This window comes from Lactuca virosa, chromosome 8 (assembly GCF_052849685.1).
Source record: "Lactuca virosa cultivar CGN04683 chromosome 8, Lactuca_virosa_CGN04683_v6, whole genome shotgun sequence".
Lineage (NCBI taxonomy): Eukaryota > Viridiplantae > Streptophyta > Magnoliopsida > Asterales > Asteraceae > Lactuca > Lactuca virosa.
Genome location: NC_136433.1, coordinates 305,679,218 through 305,687,253, shown reverse-complemented (window position 1 = coordinate 305,687,253; position 8,036 = coordinate 305,679,218).

Here is an 8,036-nt window from a genome sequence, read left to right as displayed (position 1 = left end):
ACCATAAAATTGAGTTTTCCTACAACAATAGTTATCACACCAGCATAAAAGCCGCACCGTTTGAGGCTTTGTACGCACGAAAGTGTCGATCCCAGATATGTTCGGTAGAGGTTGGAGATACACAAGTGACAAGAGAACATATAGGTGATACACTACTTACTAGTCCATAAATGACCCATGAGACTACAAAAGATATTATGTAAACCAAGGAACGATTGAAGGCTGCTCATGAGCATCAGGAGAAACATCTTAACGTAAGACACAAGCCTCTCGATTTCCAAGCCAAAGACTGTGTATTATTAAAAGTCTCAACTTGAAGGTAACAATAGGAACTGGAAAACGAGGCAAGTTAAACCCAAAATACAAAGGACCTTTTGAAATTCTTGCTAGAATTGGTCATATTGCGTCTCGACTCAAACTTCCTCAAAAGCTAAATGATGTACATGACGTATTTCATGTGCCGAATCTCAAGAACTGTCCGTCTGATGACATTCCTGCCATCCCTCTCAATGAAGTGAACTAAGAAACCATGATAGTACTCCATACTCGCTAGTTATATGTGTTAGGGTTTTATATAACCTTGGAATGTTTTATTCAACATTTCCTTGTTCCTTGTTTGGTTGTAGGCTTTGGGTAGAATCATCTATTCCATTGACTATCCAATTTGGATTACATACAAATTGCATATACAAGACGGCTTTAGAAGGATCATGTAAGGATCAAGCAAAACGTAAATATTCCCCCAACTAATTAAACGATTCCCCGAGTACGAGTTGAATTTCGAGACAAAATTCTTGTAGCGTGGGGGGGGGGGGGTAGCAAACGAGAAAATTAGGTCATCGTTCATCGGTCTCACTCACCGTGAACACACCATGTAATAGAAATATTGTATTGTATTCTATCCTCTTCATGCACATAAAGTTTTCATACTTATAATTGCATACAAAATACCCTTTTTCCTTTCTGATGAATATTGAATTTTAACGAAACACTAATCACAATACATAAGTAACGAATCAATACATTAAATATAAGATATATATATATATATATATATATATATATATATATATATATATATATATATATATATATATATATATATATATATATATATATATATATATATATATATATATATATATAAAGTGTTATTATAAACAAATAATAGTCTAAACAGGTGAAACATGTTAACACGGTTCCGTAGATACAAAACGAACGTTGTTTCAAAATCACAATATCAAGAGTTATGAAAATCAGAGTACAATCCCAGAAACTCCATGCGGAAATTATGTGTGTGTGTGTGATGCGCTGCTACACCGCCGACTCCTTCCCCTTGGACGAAGAGGTACCTGAAACCAAAACTGAAATTGTAAGCACAAAGCTTAGTGAGTTCCCCCATCATATCACATACCAAAACCACATATATATTGCCGGGCAATTCTGGGGTGCCCGACCTACCCATGTCAAGCCATTCTGGGGTGCTGACCTACCCATGTCAAGCCATTCTGGGGTGCTGACCTACCCATGTCAGGCTATTCTGGGGTGCCGACCTACCCTCCGGTCTATCTCAACTGAATATGGGGACTATTTCACCCCCTACCGCTAGCATATAATATCATATCATAATCATGTTGTCAGACATATCTGGGGTGTCCGACCTACCCATTGGTCCTAGAGACCGAATCGGGGACTAGTCCCCTCCTACTGATACTATCTTACATAACATAGCATACTAGCATACACATATATCGAGCACAAGCAACCCAGATAATTATCACAAAGACAATCATCACAACTAAACAATTACCAGTGGGCCGGCCTTGGTGCCTTAGACCCACTTCTACTGGAAGGTAACTCACCTCAATGTCGTGTAGTGTCTGAAATGTCCTCGGCATGAAAGTCGACTCCCCTCGACTCGTCAATCCCTACACGGCAACCCTTCTAAGTTATCAATTCGAACATGCAACCCAAACCAGGGTCAACTCAATTAAGTCAAAGTCAACATTGGTCAAAGTCAACATCCAGTTGACCTCACTCGCCGAGTTGGTCTACCAACTCGTCGAGTCCATACTCCTCTAACTCGAACCAATCCCCATCTCTACTCGTCGAGTCTAGCAAGAACTTGACGGGTTCTTCTTCATGTTGGGTTATGAGCATTCTAACACTCCTAAGTGTACATGCAACCCTAAATACCTTGGATCTATGTTTTCTCTATTATACATACAATTATGAACATCCAAGGTATTATCCTAATCTAGCATACAAAATAATAAATATAACAAGATAGAATACATACCTCTTTGATGTAGAATGTCTTCATGAAGCTTGAGTGCCTAGTGCCCCAAGTGTGACACCTCAATGGTTCACACAACACCAAATACACTTGGAATAACTTGAGAGAAACTTGAACACTCCTTAAAATCGTCTAGCCCTCACACTCACACATTAGTGCACGATTTCTTGAGCCATGGGATTCTTTTATATGGTGGCTATTAGGGTTACACCATGTAACTCATAACTTTACCCATTCCTTATGCTCCATGGATTTTAACCTCCATGGAGTATCCATGGGTCACCCCATGGACTTAGTCCAACATAAGGAATCTTGGATCACAAGCCCACATATATAAGAATGAATGATTTACACAATCAACCCATATATTTAATTAGTCTCCTTTTGATCACTTAATTAATTCCAAATTAATTCTTGATCAATACTAATTAAATAACCTTATTAATATATTAGAACTTATAATATATTAACCAACCTTAAGTGTTATTTCTCTCATTATAGTCTATCCAAATGCATGATGCCATGCAACCCAAATGGACCATGCCGGGTCTGGTCAAGTCTTACCAATTATAGTTATGGACTTAGACATTAATCCAACAGTCTCCCACTTGGATAAGTCTAAAACTATTATTGCGTATGACTTCAGGAACCGATCAGCAATCGTAGCTCTCAAAAGCTTCTGTCGAACTCTGACCTTGTCGATGAACTCTAACCTTTGTCAATGACTTGTCCATTAGATAAGGGATCATATATTCCTCCATTCTAGATATCATATGGACTGAGACATGGATTATCAATCATTCTCTCTATCCATTTGTTGTTTCCCGATTTCCGATTCATGATGACTGACTGATTGAACAAATCAAATCAGTCCTGGCTTGGCCAAGCACTCACATGTATCATCTTTAAATCATCGAGGGGCCCACAGATATCGCTTTTATCCCGAAGGTAAAAGGAATGGATAAACTTCGACTCATATGGCTTGTTCTACTACTTGTTGAATCATACACAAAGGCACGTTTTATAACATCGAGTTACCAATGCGTTTTCGTGCAATCAATGTATAACCAACTCATAGTAACAACTCATATCTCTAGGTTTGAAGAATATAAGATATTATCGTCTCATGATCACTCGTGATAAAATCCATGAAGTGATTCAAATGAGCGCGGGTTGAATCCAATACTCAGAACTTATGAGCACTCATGAGTGTTGTAGCACCACTTTGTCCACCAACTTGGACCTCTACAAACCAACCCATGACAGTCTTGATTCATATCTACTTCCAACATATGACCGACTGTGGATGGTTTGAATAACTTAATCATTCAGGAAGAGCGACTTAGTTATTCTGGAAGTCAAAACATGCAAAGTGAAACACAAGAATAAATGAATCAAATATGGTATCAAACCCTATGAATATAAATAAACACTTTTATTTATCACCATACTGATTACTCATTATTCATTGTTTCGGTTTTATCTACTTGAATTTAAAACAATAGTTGTCCCATGCTCCAAGCATGTACACTATGTTTTCTAAACACTAGTCATGCCATACACCAAGTATGCATACTATGTTTGTCTATGATCTTTACTTTGTAAAATAGATCAATTGAACATCACTCCAATGATCCTCTTTTCACAGTCCCAAATCCTTACTGCAAATGCAAGAATTCCAAATTCATTCCATTTACTGAAATCTGTTAGATTCTAAACTTATATGCATTGATCCTCTTAATGATTATGCACGAAGTCAGAAAGACTTGACAACAATCATTACAGAGCATTCCAAAGGAGATCAGCTCCTTGGAAACATCCTTCTTTCATTAAGTTTCCTAATCTTACACAGATTGAATAATTTCTAACTTTGAAACATTTCCATATTCCATTTTGACTATCACTTCTGAACAAGAGTTGCCTCCTTACAGATTATGTCAATATGGTCCTTCCAGAATTAACATTATACTTCCAACTGTCCTTGAGCAACCAATCTTTGGTAAACCTTAGATTGTCCTCGACAATTGCTTAATCATTTTAGTCATATCCAATTCTAGACCTTTTCCCTTCATAATGCCCCAGGCATTTGGAAAATTTTAGAAAGGATGAATATAGCACATGTAATCGATCCTATATCCGAAGCATATGGGACACGATTCATGATGTCTCACATAAAGACTAAACCAGTCTTTTGCTATAATATTTCCATTTCAATTTGCCAAGTTCTCAAAATTCAGATTATGAAAAGGGATGCCGTAATCATAATCGAATTTTAGAATGCAAATAATGGACCCATATATAGAATTTCCTTATGTTGAGCCATTCCAACATGAAATTCATATATATATCCTTGATTAAATATGATTAAAATCTCAATCTAAGCTTTTAGAATTGAAATGAAGTATAATTTCCTCTCCCTTAATTATAGCAAAACAACTTTTTCAACCCCTGCAACCTCACGAATTGAAACTTTTGTTTTCTATAATTAACATTGCTAACTTGCAACCTTTGTCATAATTATCATGCTCCCACTAACATGATGATTATTAGCATAACACTTATGCTCCCACTAGCTTTGACATGTACTCAGAAATCAGCTGACTTTCTTACCAAAGTTCAGATTTCTGATACTAGATTGTTTTGATAAAACTTTATCAAAATCATACACCTCTCTTAGATAGCTCACATGTGTGTCTAAACAATTTTAGAACTATGAAAAGGGATGTTGTAATCATAGTCTCAATTGTTTAGACCTTTGCCACTTCTCACAAGTCCATGTTAGTGTGCCGGTAAACCACACACGCTCCACTAACGACTTTGAGAATGCAAATATCACAATTGCTATCTAGCTAAAATCTACTTAGTGAAAGTGTTTCCTCACCATCATTTTCATGAATCGGAGAGAAACCTTATGACACTTAGATTTAATAGTGTATGTGTTCTTATCCATGTGAATTTGTCAAAACCATAATCACAAGACAAGGTTAGTGACAAATCCAAACTCATATTGATTAAACTTATGCAATCTTAAATTCTTGCCATTTGGCAGCTCAGGTGCCTGCCATTGCTTGCAAGTAGTTGTGCAACCAATTGAGAACTCTCAGAACTCCTATGCAAAGCCAACTTGAATAGGCACAAAAATTTCAACACGATAGGTTATAAACCTCAAGTCGTGTGCTAGTGAAGGACTTTAGGTTTTATTCTTGATTAAGTCTTGAAATTTTCAAGAGCTTTAAGACTCCCACTGTCCTCTTGACATATAAGACTCCCTTGTCAAATATTCAAGAGATAGTGCGGATTCTTTATCAAGACTAACACTTTACACAATTGGCCTAAGTTGGTCTCTGTTTTATCCAAAACATCACAACTTACCAATTTCAAATGTACAAGAGTAGATAACCTTTTACTCTTACATTTGACTAGTGTTAACAAACCCTCTTTAAGATATGTCACTCAAGTTACAATCTTGGAGTATGACTCTAAGAATTGTTTTGGAACGAAGTATGACTCATCTTTTTGATTTAACCATTTCAACAATTCATGACTCCTCTTCTTAGTCATAAGAATGCACTAAGATGACCTTTAGAGGACTAATTGTGATATGATTTCTAAATCATTAAGATGATCACAAACATGATACTAACGTACTCTCCCATCTTTTCAGATTTGAGAAACTTTTATCTTTCTGCCTAATTTGATTCTTCCCATTCGTTCTGCCATACATTGAGACTTTTCCAATGTTTCAGAATTATACTTAAACTTGTAAGTATAACCATATTTACTAAACTTTAGTAAATCAAATAGTCTTAACGAGTTTTGTGGTGGACATGACCAGTGCACAAGAATGTGTACTCGATCCCTTTAGTCCTTCACTTGACTCACACATCCATGTGAACAAGTAATTAGTCTTGATTTTCCAATGCTTGAAAGTTCTCATTCATCATACTATTCAACTTGCATGATTCCAAGTTTCGGTCCAATTGAAACTTGGGTGATGAGGAACTTTCCTGATTTGGTAAATTTATACACTACCACAAATGAAAGAATCAAATCCATTTTCCAATATTGCTGTCAGTGGAATCATATAAGCAACAATTTTCCACAAATGCCATTGTAAGGATACTTCAAATAAACAAAATTAAACAATTTTCTTTTATTTTAAAACTTTACGGAAAAACTTATCCTTACAATCCACATGGAAAATTGTTGTTATCTATTCCTTAGCAATATATCATAACTTCTTAAGCAACTGCTCAAAATTCTGATGCGATCGAAATCCACCTTCGCGATCAGAATCAGCATATACTTCCTTTAAGATTTCTCTCTATTCTTTGATTCTTAAAACATCAACATGTGACCCAGTCACATCATGTAATGAGGATCTCAGAATAGAACTTAACAGAGTTAGATAATGGGCTCTACCTGATGTAGAGTCAAACTTATTAACTTTAACATCCTTAGGTAAATTTGGCAACTTTGCAATCAACGCCCCTTCCTTTGGCAAAATAAACATATGGACCCTTTGGTAATGGGACTATCTCAGACTTAGCCTTTCTCTTTACCATTTGGTCAACCGGGTTGACTATGGCCAATCCCTTTCCATTGGGAAGAGAATGCTTTTTCTGGATTTCCAGTGTCACCATTGTCACTGTCCATAAAGTTTTTGGGAAGTTGATCTTCTAATCAAATTTGATTCACTATCGTTCCAAATCATTGCTGATTCAGCAGCACCAAGCAAATAGATATGCATTAAGGTTCATGTCATAGTCTGTATCATAGTAGTCCCAAAGGAACTCACTATGTGGCTTAGAAAGTGATTGAACATCCAACTTTCTCAAGACTTTGAAACCCAACTCTCCCGGCTTGTCAATATGTGACTTCATCTCTAAGATGTGATTACACATAGACCTTGCTTGCCATTAGGGCTTGAGTGACCTTGAACTTGTGGGTTAGGGAGAATAATTGGAGGAGGTGGAGGAAGAGAAGTATGACTTCCATGAGCCAAACTCGGGAAGTCATATTCATTAGGAAAGCTTGGTTTGGGAAGATCATTGTTGTCTAAACCAGACATCAACAATGGGAGAAATTCACGTAAAGTTGATTTAAGTCCTTAATATAACACCCAATATGATATATTAAGGCTAGGACCCAACAAACTATTTTATAACTTGGAAGAGGGATGCCGTAATCCAAGCTATAAAATATTTGAAGGTAGGTGAATGACGATTCACCAATTTCCACCAAGATAAACGAAATGTATTTAATTAGATTTTTTACTTGGATTTGAAACTCCTAGATGTTTTGAGATTCATTGAACTTTTCAATGGCATGTTTCAATCTCGAGTGTGCCCTTCAGGTTTTGTGACTGGGATGCCGAGGATCACAAAACAAGGTGTGAAGTAACCATGCAAATATACTTGGTACCCTTAATATTTACCCCTCAATCGATGTGTCGGTTAACCACACGAGCTCCACCGATACTATGATAAATATTAAGTTACCCTTTGCCTACTTTGTTAAATCCAGGTTAGTGTGCCGGTTAACCACACACGCTCCACTAACGGTTTAAACAAAGTGCAAAGTGTAATTTCATGGATTAGCACCTTATTCACATTTTCCTAAGTAACTATAATTGGTAAGTCTTGACCCGACCCGGCATGGTCCATTTAGGTTGCATGGCATCATGCATTTGGATAGACTATAATGAGAGAAATAACACTTAAGGTTGGTTAATATATTA